The sequence below is a fragment of the Ostrinia nubilalis genome, chromosome Z (genome assembly GCF_963855985.1).
Source record: "Ostrinia nubilalis chromosome Z, ilOstNubi1.1, whole genome shotgun sequence".
Lineage (NCBI taxonomy): Eukaryota > Metazoa > Arthropoda > Insecta > Lepidoptera > Crambidae > Ostrinia > Ostrinia nubilalis.
The window spans coordinates 17,547,267-17,562,949 of NC_087119.1; the positions used below are offsets into that span (position 1 = coordinate 17,547,267).

A 15,683-nucleotide genomic window follows, 5' to 3' on the forward strand; every position below is an offset into this window, starting at 1 on the left:
AGTACGAGTTGATCCCCTGGGGTAAGATGATCCTTTGCGATTGTGCTGAAACCACTAACGTCATTTAGTTTCTTTCACTGGTAAAACATAGCTCTGGACACCTCCCCGCCTCAGTCAAATCGTAATGGTGGCGTGAGCGATATATCGAATTTGACGAGAAAAAAGAAAAATTGTGTACTTCTGATCTAAAATAGGCATGACTTTGAGTTTATGTTACTTTTGTTCAAACAATGTTAAATGTAACTACTGTTGTCTTTAGGCTTTCTATTATGTTTAATTTTAATATTTTGGCCATAAAAACATGGCCGCGTACTTGTAGATTATTGTAGCAAATATTTAACAAAAAGTGGGACTTGGGTCAAGATGATCCCTTCCTATATGTACGAGATGATCCCTGGGAATTAAAACAAAAAAGTCAATGGAGTAGGTAAAGGGAAGTGAAATAAAAGAAAGAGAACTTCATATAACTCACCTGAGTCTGAAGAAGATGATACTGAGTGGCTGTACTGAACAGATAAGTTTTCAAGCGATACGATAAGGGTGAAGGATGGATAAAATGTTATGCATGTGGAAAATGGAGCCATAAAGCATGTGCTGGGTTAGAGGGTGATGAAGCAGGTGAATTTATTTGTGATATATGCAACACAGCTCCAGCCAAAAAGCGTTTAAATTATTTAAACGTTTTTTAGCAGGTACTAAGAAAGAATAGGTTATTTTCGTTATTTAATTCGTAAATGTTTTTCTTTTCTAACTTTTTAACGATTTGTTCGGATAATTAGGTACTCCGAAAGGAATACAATCAGAAAAGAATAGATCATAGAATAGAATCATAGGGATCATCTTACCCCTACCTGGGGGATCATCTTACCCACAGGGGTGTATAAGATGATCACTTTGTAAGGTTTTGCAAAAAATGAAATATTTTAATGAAACCTCAATTAATTTCTGATTTTGAGTATAAGGAAAGTTGGATAGATAAATATACTAGTAGTAATCGTCTTTATTTTTGGTTTACATTGAAAAATATGTATTTTACAGCGATTCCCGCTTAAGGGGATCATCTCGTACTACTTTCCCCTAATTGTACCTATTTCCTGTGATATAGGCCTTCCTGCCTCTCTCCCAGTCAATATGTTCTCCCGAATGTTGTGTGTGATGTTATGACAAGCCATAGGACGTGCATTAAGTGCTTTAAAAGGTACTTACATTACACGGACGGACCTAAGTAAATAAAGGAGTGATGCTGCAGGCTGGAGCTTGATAAATGCATTTTCTCTTTGCCATTGCGTTTCCTAGTCGTTTCATAAAATCGCTTACTTTTCAGGTAGGTAAGTATCCATCTAGGACTCAAAATTTACGTCTCTACAATGCAACAATAGTTCCAACATCTGAAACATGTTGCTAGACTTTTAAAAAGAACTTACGTTCTTTTAACTACACTCGCGAGCAAAACTATGGAATCACTTACATGAAATTGTTTCCACGCAATCTTGTGTAGGTACACTAAATAATTTGATCTTGTATGCAAAATAAACATTTTTAAGATTCAACTTTAGTTTGATACCAAATTCATCCACTTCTCAATCAAGATGGGTGCGAGAAAATTGAAGGCGTGCTTGTCGGTGACTCTGTTGACAGTTTCGGGGCTGTGGCAGACCTTTTTGGAGTCAAATTCGATTGCTCGAATCTTAGACGATCTGTCCATTCGCCAACAGCTATCTCACGAACATTTCTGAGCTTTTGCTGGACGTCGATACCGGTCAAATGATGATTTTGAAGAGAGGTTGACACGATAAAACGGTCATCCCTGGCGATGTGCCTCCCGAAAGTGTCTAAAAACTTTGAAACCCAGTAGGATAGGCTTATGTGGAGCTGAGCTGACGTGCCTGAGCCCTTCTTGCAAAAGTGAAACTATTTGTGCTGCTTCTGTAGGTGTAGAATCCATTTTCGTCCCAGGTCAAGGGTCAAAAGTAGCGGAGATGTGTATGGATCAACGTGTGAAAGCCAAAATCTTTCAGCCGCAAAAAGCTTTCAGCCAAAAGAACTCATAAGATAACTCATGCTTTTATAGGGGGTAAATAGGCCGAAACTCGTGACGTATCAAACAATTGATACATGTATTTTTCTTTACTTCATATAAATCTTTTTAAATAATGGTTTTTGAATTTGGTATCAATTAAAAGTTAAAAGTTGAACCTTTAAAATGGTGCCATTTTTATTGCTAGTATCTTTGGAAGGCGGGCGGAGAGGAGAGACGAGAGGTGGCGGCGCGTCGGCCCGCGACGTCTACATCGCAAAAGCCCGCGGTACTTCGCGCCGCGCGAACCAACTTCGGCAGAAGCTTCCCGCCCCTTACCCCAATCTGTCGTGTCACGCGCGCGTTTAGATACACACGCTCCATCAACATGTGTCACCCAATCACACATTAGACGAGTACAGTGACATCACCGATCTTTAACGGATTTCAAAAGTACCAAGGTAAGATCACAATTATTACTGCCACCATGTATTAATACGCCAATAAAAGCTTGCGATAGTTAAAAGATAGTAATAAAGACTAGCACAGCGATAAGAATTTGCTTGATGTGCCCATCAAGATGAGAGTTAAACTTAGAAATGTAAACTTATCAAAGAGTGCCATCGTATTGAATTGGGACTGGTAGTTTTGAGGGTAGCAAAACTTTTTACGGCCTACTGTAGGTGTAACAGAAAAGGAATTTCCTTAGCTGAAAACTTTGCGATATCTAGAATACCATGATATTCGTAGATTTTATAATTTTACTCGTAGTTGCTTAATGCGGCTAAGAGAGTGATGAAAATATTTTAAGCCGCAGATTTAAATTTTCATTAGGCTTTCGTGTTTTCTGTATAAAGAACATGAGTGTAGGTATACTTTTTACCATAGTTATCTAAGAAAGATAGGTATCTAATTCACTTCAGAAAAACATTGACTAAGTAAGTATTGCGTTTCGTAATCGCCTAATTAGTCAAGGGTTGTGTTCGACTGCTAATGATCGTGCTGTAGATTCGAATGACATCCTTAATTAAATGTCTTTTTGGACCAAATCATAGTTCATTATGAAAGTACTATATGTTAGTGTTTTGAAGCAGAACTTAGGTCGCAGTAATTTTCCAAGAAGATAAATACCTAATAACTATATTTCCTTTTCATAATAAAATTTCGTACAAAAATAAAACCACAATGACAGCGTTTGATCCAATAATAATTTTGGGATGTTACATTTACTTTAATGTTTTCCTTGTTCTTTTAATATGTCTATTTTCAAGATTAATATTTATTTCTTCACGCAGCACATTATTAATAAGTAATATAAAAATTTAAATGGTGGCCATCTTTTAATCCTTAATCTTTTTCTACCAGTCAACCAACGACGGCACAGAAAAATTTGTATGTTTCTAACCAGACGTATAATAGAGATGTGACGTAAGAAAAAGTTTAACAATATTAATATAACAGAAACCAAATTCTGGTTTGGAAAATCTAGTTCCATTCGGTTAATTAGTTAATAGTCCTTGGCTCATTTCGTTCCTGTCTCCCCTGAAAGAATTGAACCGACAATTAATGGAAATTACCTCAGCTGCGTGTTTTAATTGAATTGATTTTCTGGACACCTTACGGACTCAATAAACTCCAATCTCCTTTGCAATGATGGTTCCTTAAATTAACGCGACAATAGGTTTGGAAATGTACAACTTAACTACCTGGTTATTTGAAATTTTCACTTTTCAGTAGGCATCAATTAGGTAGGACTTAGGTTTATAAAACGCACTATTATAAACACATATTATAACACATAGTACATAGTTGCCTAGTACATAAAATTTTTATATTTAGCTAACCAATCGCTACTAACTCTTTATAATGATATATCTACTTAACTCACAATTTTGAGAGTTATAGAGCAGATAAGTTCGACTACTTTATGTGTACCAAGTAGGAACAATGTTTTAATGTAAGCATTTATGGAATTGAATATCCACCACCCAATAGGGGAGGATGGGGGAATTGCGGACGCGGGGTAAATACGGACTAGCAAGTACCTACTCAATCCCTCCTTACGGACAGACAAGGTTTTGTTTTTGCTAAAAATATTCCATTTGTTGATTGATCTCGTTTAATAAGTATAACTGTTTTTGTAAATGTTTAACTAAAGATTAATAATATAATAAAGACAAACTGATTATTACTAATAGTACGAATGTTATGCGTTATTTCCCTTCAGCGTCCGCAATTCCCCCACCCTCCCCTAACACATAGTCATGGACTGAATAAATACCTCTCCCATCGATCTCTTGCGAAAAGACCTAAATTGGCCTGCATCCAATGGGACGCTTACTCAGATTCGTCCAGTAAATTTTAATTTTATGAGTTTTTTGAAGTTTTCTTCAATCAACTTCTTCTTACCTTGGTATAGTTAGATATTAGATTCGATCGATTTTTGTTCCGATCCGTTTTAGCTTTAGGCTGAGTTGCACCATCTAATTTTGACTTTAACAAACGTCAAAAATCTGTCAAATTCCATACAAAAAACACCGGTTATCGTTATAGTTACGGTCAAAGTTAGGTGGTACAACTCAGCCTTAATTTTCAAAATAAAATCAACTGTAGTTGAATCATATTTATTTACATTGAACAAGATGACTTTTTAATATAACACGGAGTAGCATTCGCACTGAAATATTGTTAAGCTTATCAAATTGCATCCAAGCTTATTCACGGAACGCATAAATGTTCTGCGAGAAAACTACATTGTATTAAGTAGAAATGCATTTTCGTTCGTCTCCGGTAAAGTTAAATTAAATCGCAGTAGCCGCATTGTCACTTAATACACGTTTCGAAACTGTAACAAACTTATATTAAGGAACATATTCGATTTGTATACGAAATGTGTTCTGAAATAACAAGAATACCCAAGCGATTATTCCGTACATACGAGTAGGAACGATAGGTATGTAAAAACTTTAGAATGATATAGCAAGCTCCTGTTCAAAACTGTGTCTCAGGATATACAGGGTGGAAACGATAAGTGATCTCACTCGATTATTTCTAAACTATACAAGATATCCAAAAATTGGTTACTGATCCTGAAAGTGCTTCACGAGCTCTATCCAACGGTATCAATAATAGGTTACAAAATAAACTGGATCTATCTGAAAATTCAATGTTTCCAGCTTCCATACATTTAGTAAAACCACATAACTAATACTAAAAACCATACAAGATATCCAAAAACTGGTTATTGATCCTGAAAGTGATTCACAAGCTCTATCCAACGGTACCAATAATAAGTTACGAAATAAACTGGATCTATCCGAAAATTCAATGTTTCCAGCCTCCATAAATTTAGTAGGTACTGCCATAGTCATGTACTCATGTCTTGATAATATTATAGCAAGTAAAACCTAAAACCAATGTTTTCCATGAATAATTTTAAATAAGAATGCAATTTAGGAGTTCAATTTAAGGAAAAAAATAACACTTCTAATATTGTGTGGCTGGCATACATTTAGTATGGAGGCTGAAAACATTGAATTTTCTGATAGATCCAGTTAATTCTGTAACCTATTACTTATACCGTTGGAAAGAGCTCGTGAAGCACTTTCAGGATCAGTAACCAGTTTTTCGATGTCTTGTATAGTTTAGAAATAATCGCGTGAGATCACTTATCGTTTAAGAATTGTCCCTGTTCTGTTTGTTATAGTTTAGTAAACTGCAATGTTATAAAAACCTATCAATATCTACCTAGTTCGGAAAAAGCTCAAGAAAAACGATTCTGTGATATACTCAACTGTATTCTGGAAAGCTCAAGGGTGATTTATAGAAATAGCAATCCGGTAAATCACATACTAAAAAGAAACAATAAGCAATAAACTCGGGCCCCAAACATTTGTATTTTCGAGTGTGCTTCGGGGTCTTTTATGTCGCCACATAACTTTTAACTGAAGGATAATATTGGTATTCTACTTGACATAAGTATTATCTATTCAAAACTGCCAATATGTCAAAGTTTTTCAGCTGATAAAATCTATGAAGATAAAAAATCAGACCTTATGAATGACTTTGCTAGCTTCATTATTTTCACACAGAAGTTTATTACTGAATCGATACTTATAGATAACCGATAAATCAAATGAAGCGTACTTAGTAGCGAGTTTAATTAATTTCATTGGGTAGATACAACACATACCTAGGCGACTGTGTTTTGTTGGTTAGTAAAAGCATAATTACTATTTTATTATATTTGCATACCTATACCTTCTAATTGAGTCTTATGAATAGTTAGTAACCATTAAATTACTTCTTTTTCTATCGGGTGGATTTGTAAAAGCTGAAATTTACGTTTTCAACTATTGGAATCATGGTAGGTACCTATTACCTATTACACCCACCTAATGCTAAATCTAAGTAACAAATAGCTAAATATTAAAATCGCACGTCTATTGCCGTAAATGGCGTGCACTTAGAACTGCAAATCATAACACTTTCGATTAATTTAAAAGTCTGATCCATAACCAGTAAACGGGAATTCATTTATATTAATGCACGGTGAAAATAACGTTCTTTTAGCTTGTCCTTTTTATTTTTCTAAAAATAAAAGCTGTAGAATCACGTTCAGCGTTAATAGGGATCGCATTTTAAGGTTGTCGCGATACTCTCGAAGGTGTTTAATATTCCGTGTAATACCGTGGCCAACGATTTTAAAGTACTAGAGAAAACCGTTTAAAAAGTTCACAGTCCTGTCATGGATGCTGCGGGGCAAAAAACTTTATAAACTGGCACTTTCAGATTGGAAAACTCTGTCGTGCTGCATTTAAGTGCAGTTATTATAACTATTTGATGTTATTTAAATAGTTTGATGCCACTTACATAATAATGAATGACGATAAAGTTTCATACGTTACGGGTGCTTCTTTCAAAAAAAATACTAAGTATCTTTTTTACAACTTGCTAATAAAGTGCCCACTGATTGATAAACAAGTTAGTACTTATATATCAAGTGCCAGATAAACTACTTAGGTAAAACTTTTGCTCTTCCGGCACACAGATCATAGGGTATTGTGCGAAATGGGTCTGTACCCACTTATAATATATACAAAAGGATTTTTCCGCTAATTCCCGTTCCCGTGGTAATTTCGGGAATTCCTTTCTTAGTGCACCTCTACGGTACCTAAACTACGTCCCTTCCAAATTTCAAGTGCCTACGTTTAGCCGTTTAGGCTGTGCGTTGATCTGTCAGTCAGTCAGTCAGTTTCTCCTTTTATACAGGGTGTCCCAAAAACAATGGATAACCCTATAACCATCGATAGGCCTCGCCATGGTCTCCCTAACGTCCAATTTTGACCCCAGTAAAAATATCACCGTTTTCAAGATTTTTTAGTTTTTGTGCATTTTTAGAAAATTGCCACCTGCGATTACTTTTTCTCATGCCATTTCTACAAATGAGGTTACTTTTCAATCTAGCTTTTTTCCTTACCACTAGGGATAGTTGGGCTATCAAAAGAAAATATTAAAGTTCAACAAACTAGTTCACAAGTATGAAAATTTTAGAAATTGCAGAGAAGAAGGAAAAATTAATTCAGTGTCTTGCACTTTTGATCAGCCATCGTGTAAAAAAAATGTATGAAACTTAAAAACTTTCTTGATTAATTGAGATTCTAAAAAGGTATCACAAGCCTATGTATTCTGTATTATTTTTATCTTATGGCTACTTGAATAGCAACTAGTATGAAAACTGCAAAAATGAGTTTTTCTCGTAATAGTTAAACTAGGACTGCATAAGTAGTGGCATTAAATACAAATGGATAATTTTTAGCGTAGGAATTTTAATAAAGCAACATTTTATCATCATCATGATCATCATTTCAGCCATAGGACGTCCACTGGTGAACATAGGCCTGTACCCCAATGATTTTCATAATGACCGCTTGGTAGCGGCCTGCATCCAGCACCTTCCTGCTTACCTTTATAAGGTCGTCGGTCCACTTTGTAGGTGGACGTCCTACGATGCGCTTTCCGGTACGTAGCCTCCACTTGAACCCTGTTGCCCCATTGGGCGTCCGTTCTGCGTTTTTGTCATTACTTAATCTTTGTTTTAAACCTTATAAATGTGCCTATAGACAGATACGCGTGATAATACACGGCTCGGAAACGTGGATTTTTTGGACAGCGTGCTATGGAAGGGGCTAGGCTCGGGTTTCTTTACGAAACCGTATGAGAAATTAGGAGATCCGTAAACGAACTAAAGTCGCTGACATAGCTCGACGGATCAGCAAGCTGAAGTGGCAATGGGCAGGGCACAGTAGTTTGCAAAACTGAGGCAGCAGGGTTAAAGTGGAGGCTATGAACCGGAAAGCGCATCGTAGGACGTCCACCTACAAAGTGGACCGACGACCTCATAAAGGTAAGCAGGAAGGTGCTGGATGCAGGCCGCTACCAAGCTGTCATTATGAAAATCATTGGGGTACAGGCCTATGTTCAGCAGTGGACGTCCTATGGCTGAAATGATGATGATGATGATGATAAAATGTTGCTTTATTAAAATTCCTACGCTAAAAATTATCCACTTGTATTTAATGCCACTATGCAGTCCTAGTTTAACTATTACGAGAAAAACTCATTTTTGCAGTTTTCATACTAGTTGCTATTCAAGTAGCCATAAGATAAAAATAATACAGAATACATAGGCTTGTGATACCTTTTTAGAATCTCAATTAACCAAGGAAGTTTTTAAGGTAATGGGCACGATTGTCTTCCTACATTTTTTTTTACACGATGGCTGATCAAAAGTGCAAGACAATGAATTAATTTTTCCTTCTTCTCTGCAATTTCTTAAAATTTTCATACTTGTAAACTAGTTTGTTGAACTTTAATATTTTCTTTTGATAGCCCAACTATCCTTTGTGATAAGGAAAAAGACTAGATTGAAAAGTAACCTCATTTGTAGAAATGGCATGAGAAAAAGTAATCGCAGGTGGCAATTTTCTAAAACTGCACAAAAACTTAAAAATCTTGAAAACGGTGATATTTTTACTGGGGTCAAAATTTGACGTTAGGGAAAGGTAAGGGAGACCATGGCGAGGCCTATCGATGGTTATAGGGTTATCCATTGTTTTTGGGACACCCTGTATATTTAGATGATAGCTAGCGGCCGCCCGCGACTTCGTACGAGTGGATCCCGTTTTACCCCCTTCATCTATCTTAAGCGGTTTAGATTTTTTTCATACAAATGTTTTTTCCCGCTAACTCCCGTTCCCGTAGGAATTTTGCAATATCCTGTTGTAACTAAGCTTTAAGTTTACTAAGGTACCTGCATGCCAAAGGACAATGGGCAAAATGGTACCCGGCTCCAATAGATATGCTTCTAGTGTCGTTTGAAAGGTCTTACCAAGACGAACAACTTTTACTATGGCCACCAGCCTCAGATCTGGTTGTGTTCGAAGATAAACATACTTTTTAGCAAAATAGTACCCGGCTCCAATAGTTATGTTTGTAGTGTCATTTGAAAGGTCTTACCAAGACGAACAACATTTACTATGGCCACCAGCCTCAGATCTGGTTGCGTTCGAAGATAAACATTACTTTTTGTGTAACCTAAGTCTCATACGTGTCCATAGTATGGTACTTAGGTTGTGCGAGGCATGAAGTGTTTACTGCTCCAGCATCCTTCCTTAACTCTATAATTATTGATAGGGATAATTGTGAAATATTTTTTTTTTTTAAGAACTACTACCCCCTTATTAATAAAAAGTTACACCTAGGAGAAACCTTGGATTAAAATGACATTTCCATACCAAATGACAATTTAAGCCAGAGTTCAACTAGGGTGTAACTTTTATTAATAAAGGGGTTAGAGTTTTATTACTTCTTAAGGGTTTTATTATGGGTTGCTAAAGCGAATAAACCCACAAGACCCAATAAGTCCACCCACAAGATGGACCGACGACCTCATAAAGGTAGCGGGAAGGCGCTGGATGCAGGCCGCTACCAACCGGCCATTGTGGAAATCACTGGGGGAGGCCTATGTTCAACTAGACGTTCTATGGCTAAAATGATCATGATGATGATGATGAAAGCGAATAAAGGGCTAATAGCTTGGGTAGTTCATCGAAGGTACAATCCTTTCCTTTTGAATGTTTATTTTAGTTATATTAATAGATTCTGGTCATAGTACATACTCGTATACATGGATGATTGTGTTATACTTTCATATAATACTTAGTGGAATTACTGCTTTCAAAACGTGAATTAGAACTGGCCCCATAGCAGACATTTTCCTACATCTAAAGGCCTTTTGAAATATATATTGGTTATGGCTATTGGAGCGGGTACCACTTTCCATACATTTGTGCCCATCATCCTTTCAAGCGTCTATCTTACGCAGTTTAGATTTTTTCATACATATGTTTTTTCCCGCTAACTCCCGTTCCCGTGGGAATTTTACGATATCCTGTTGTACCTAAGCTTTAAGTTTACTAAGGTACCTGCACATTAAATTTCAAGCATCTAACTTAAGCGGTTTAGATTGTTCATACAAAAGGATTTTTCCGCTAATTCCCGTTCCCGTGGGAATTTCGGGAATTCCTTTCTTAGTGCACCTCTACGGTACCTAAACTACGTCCCTTCCAAATTTCAAGTGCCTACGTTTAGCCGTTTAGGCTGTGCGTTGATCTGTCAGTCAGTCAGTCAGTTTCTCCTTTTATATACAGGGTGTTTGGCGCATCGTGTGCCAAAATGATTTGGCGGATAGAATGAGTCATTTCCTATATTTTCAGCCCCCATAACACGTTCCATGCCAGGCGGCTACTTTTATATTAATTTTTAGTAATTTCACCAAAATACCCAAATCGCATCATTTAATTTCAATTTAAAAAAATAACTACTAGGCGTAGCCTCAAAGTAAATATTTTGTTAAGTTTTTACCTGCTTTGAACTTATTGTAAAGTAAAAAAAAGGTTCAAACTTCAAAATTTGAATATCATTCCGAGTAGAGTCAATGCACTAATTTAAGGAATTTGTGAAGTTGTTGTTATTATTTAAACAAGATTAGTATACCGTTTGACTGGGGATAGACTAGAGAAGTTTTGATAAAATCCGAAGATCGCTATCTCTTTTAATTTTTTTATTATAGCCATGTTAACTTAAATGTTCAGTCCATTTTTAACTTTTCGGAAAACTTCAAAGCTGAATTTAAAAAAAAACTAGATGATATTTGCCAGTAAATTTAAATTTGATGCAACTCTACATCAAAGCACGTCAAAACAAAATATTTACTTTGAGGCTACGCCTAGTAGTTTTTTTTAAATCGAAATTAAATGATGCGATTTGGGTATTTTGGTGAAATTACTAAAAAATTCATATAAAAGTAGCCGCCTGGCATGGAACGTGTTATGGGGGCTGAAAATATAGGAAATGACCCATTCTATCCGCCAAATAAATTTGGCACACGATGCGCCAAACACCCTGTATTTAGATTTTAACGAGAATTTTGACAAGTAATTAATTTCTAAACTCTACACATAGTTGTGGCTCGTGGTAGGGTCGAGAAAGTATTCCCTGGAAAAGACGGGATAGTGCGAGAACGCCCACTTCGGCTATGAGTATCAGAAACTTAATGAATGATGCAGTTTTACTATAAATCGGTTCCAGCACGAATTCTAGCATTTCACTTTATTTAATTTTATCATAACAAATGTTACGGTCTAACCACGCAGAAAAACTTAAATATTTGGTCCTTTATAAAATATGTTGTTGTTTTAGTAAATTTTTACGATCTTGTTTTTATTAGCCTAAAAATAGATAGGCATTTCATGGAACTGTCTACGCATTCCATTAATAGGATACCGAACAATGGTTCAAAGATTTAACACGTCTCTATTCCGCGAAAATATTATTTCGTCGAATTAAGTATTTTCGGGGATGCTTATTTAAATGTTAAATTATTAAAGATTTGATATTTATGATAGGTAAGTAAACCAGAATGTTCCAGATGTATCAAACTCATTCTGTAACATAATTTTACTGGTAGACTAATAGCGCCATAAAATACCTAGGTACTTACTCATCATGTTAAATTCTAATTGTTAATTTAATAATGTTGATTTGTGTATTCGAGTCGACAAGTTTAAACATCCTGTAAAATTGTCAATTATTTCACTTTTCGTGATGGTGATATATCAAGAAAAGATTGCACTAACTTATTTTATATTAACACTTTATTACTTTACGGGAGGCAACCCTTCACCAACCAGACTGTACTGACAAAATTGCATTTTTAGCTCGTTGAAAATATCGAATATGCAAGTAATATTTGTCGCAGGAGCATCTTAAGGAATTTCTACATTTGGAGTTCCAAACTAAGTATTTCGAAAAGTTGACAAGACGTTCGAGAGCTTTTTTAACTCTACACAAACTTGTATGTAGGCAGCTTGTAGCTACCTAACAAGTCATTTCTAACTAAAATTCAAAATTCTTTCTTGCATGCTAAGCTTGACATTTTGTTAGTGCAGTAGTAACATAGGGTTAATAACAGCTTAAATTCCAAAGTTGCGTTACATAAATGGTTCCATTGACGATACATTCTAGGGCTATTGTATCTGACCTATGTACCTAATTTTCCATGTTAGTAAATTATGTATTCACAGAATATCTAAATATACAGGGTGTTTGGCGCATCGTGTGCCAAAATGATTTGGCGGATAGAATGGGTCATTTCCTATATATTCAGCCCCCATAACACGTTCCATGCCGGGCGGCTACTTTTATATTAATTTTTTTAGTAATTTCACCAAAATACCCAAATCGCATCATTTAGTTTCGATTAAAAAAAAAACTACTAGGCGTAGCCTCAAAGTAAATATTTTGTTTTGACGTGCATTGATTTAGGGTTTTAAATTTACTGGAAAATATCATCCAGTTTTTTTTAATTCAGCTTTGAAGTTTTCCTAAAAGTTAAAAATGGACTGAACATTTAAGTTTACATGGCTATAAAAAAATAAATAAAAGAGATAGCGATCTTCGGATTTTATCAAAACTTCTCTAGTCTATCCCCATTTAAACGGTATACTAATCTTGTTTAAATATTAACAATAACTTTACAAATTCCTTAAATTAGTGCATTGACTCTACTCGGACTGATTTCCCCATTTGTGTGAATAGCACGTTATTAAACACCTAACAGGTAAAAATTATTTATCTTATGCAATGTAAAAACCTTTACCCTATCGTTTTTCAATGTGGATTTCTTGAATTTAAGGACGAAAATAATTATTTTGATCGTTTATTAATTATTACAAATTTTGTTCAAAATGACCGTCTCGGCAACGTATACACTTACGACATCTTCTAATTTTAACTGTTGTCGTATGCAGCCACATTTCTCTTTTTATTACTACAAAGGCGTTTTCTACTCGTGAATTGGAAGAGATGGCCCTATACAGTGACCTGCACGTTCCCCAGACCTAATTCCGTTAGATTTTTACGTCTGGGGACGAGCTAAAGAACTGGTTTCAAACAATAGAAGAACTACAACAACGAATAGAAAACGCCTTTGTAGTAATAAAAAGAGAAATGTGGCTGCATACGACAACAGTCGAAATTAGAAGATGTCGTGAGTGTATACGTTGCCGAGGCGGACATTTTGAACAAAATTTGTAATAATTAATAAACGATCAAAATAATTATTTTCGTCCTTAAATTCAAGAAATCCACATTGAAAAACGATAGGGAAAAGGTTTTTACATTGCATAAGATAAATAATTTTTACCTGTTAGGTGTTTAATAACGTGCTATTCACACAAAAGGGGCTATAAACACAAATTTCGCAAATCAGTCCGAGTAGAGTCAATGCACTAATTTAAGTAATTTGTAAAGTTATTGTTAATATTTAAACAAGATTAGTATACCGTTTAAATGAGGATAGACTAGAGAAGTTTTGATAAAATCCGAAGATCGCTATCTCTTTTATTTATTTTTTTATAGCCATGTAAACTTAAATGTTCAGTCCATTTTTAACTTTTAGAAAAACTTCAAAGCTGAATTAAAAAAAAACTAGATGATATTTGCCAGTAAATTTAGATTTGATGCAACCCTACATCAATGCACGTCAAAACAAAATATTTACTTTGAGGCTACGCCTAGTAGTTTTTTTTTAAATCGAAATTAAATGATGCGATTTGGGTATTTTGGTGAAATTACTAAAAAAATTAATATAAAAGTAGCCGCCCGGCATGGAACGTGTTATGGGGGCTGAAAATATAGGAAATGACCCATTCTATCTGCCAAATCATTTTGGCACACGATGCGCCAAACACCCTGTATATAAAAGGAGAAACTGACTGACTGACTGACAGATCAACGCACAGCCTAAACGGCTAAACGTAGGCACTTGAAATTTGGAAGGGACGTAGCTTAGGTACCGTAGAGGTGCACTAAAAAAGGAATTCCCGAAATTCCCACGGGAACGGGAATTAGCGGGAAAAACAGGATTCACGCGTACGAAGTCGCGGGCGGCCGCTAGTATTTCATAAAAATAAACACCGCATAATCGGGCGGTTATCAAAACAAGTGTGGGTGCGATCCTGAGAACAAGGCGTTCCGCTTCGCCGGGCACGTCTGAATAACCCCCGCGACACATGATTACGCGGCCGCCCGCCTAACGCGTCGCTTGAATGACATATTATGAATATGTACATTATTTAAAATGTAACCTTCTAGAATTCAAAGGGTAAATATTTTAGAGCATTTGCATACTTATTACACCACTATGTCTAAATTAGTAGATATTTATGTTTTATAGACAATGGGTCCAAAACAAGAAGACTTACTTACTGCGGGGTTCTCTTAAATATAAATAATATTGTGATATTAACACAATATTATTTATATCAAGAGACTTGGCTCTCGCTACAAGTATTACAATTTTCCTTTACACTAAAAAGTGAAGCCTGCATCATTTTCCACCTGTCAATCATTCGGTGAGGTACAAAATATTTCTAGAGGAAACAGAAGTTTTCGCTGAAACTAAAAAAAAACTAAGCATCCTCCGCTCCCATGACCCAAATAAGTCATATTAAATGACACAATGGAAGTAAGCAACTGTTTTAATCGAACTCGAACTGTTCGAACTGTAAGCTTCGGCCAAACCATCGCGTGCAGCTCATATTGTCAGCGATGGTGATGGCGATCACTGCACATGTGATACAATATAAATGAAGATTTTAGCTCTTGAGAGTTTCCGCTAGGGGCGCTGTACCATCCGTCACTCATTTAATGACATTTTTTACGCATTCAATGCGTTTGACGTAAACTCACACTACGCTCCGAGTCTGGTCTGACACACTGAGACACACTGGTCTCAAATTCATTTTCACTTCGATTATAGGTAATTTTCATTTGCAGGATGATCAATAATAATTAATTTATTCAGAATGTGCATATCAGGTCAGCGATCACATCTCCGATAATTTTTATTGATAGGCGGCGAGGTAGCGATAATCACGCTTTCCCGACGCGTTCGCCGGAAACTTTTAATTTTCTTACTTTTAATTTCACCTCCGACAATGATTTATGAAATATTTTTGTCCTTGTCGAGGGTTTTATTGGTTGACTGATGTGGGTGAAACTCGTTTTTTGCCTAATTCCGGTGGCGAATTTTAATTTCCAC

At 35.8% G+C, this 15,683-nt stretch overlaps 1 protein-coding gene across 1 annotated transcript in view; it reads left to right on the top strand.

Moving 5' to 3' along the window:
* Positions 1–2,361: 2,361 nt before the first annotated feature.
* LOC135087202 (cyclic nucleotide-gated cation channel subunit A-like) overlaps positions 2,362–15,683 on the top strand; it is a 56,505-nt gene continuing 43,183 nt past the window's right edge. The window contains exon 1 of the mRNA XM_063982042.1: positions 2,362–2,478. The gene's annotated coding sequence lies outside the window, so the exon portion shown is untranslated. The remainder of the gene's footprint in view (positions 2,479–15,683) is intronic.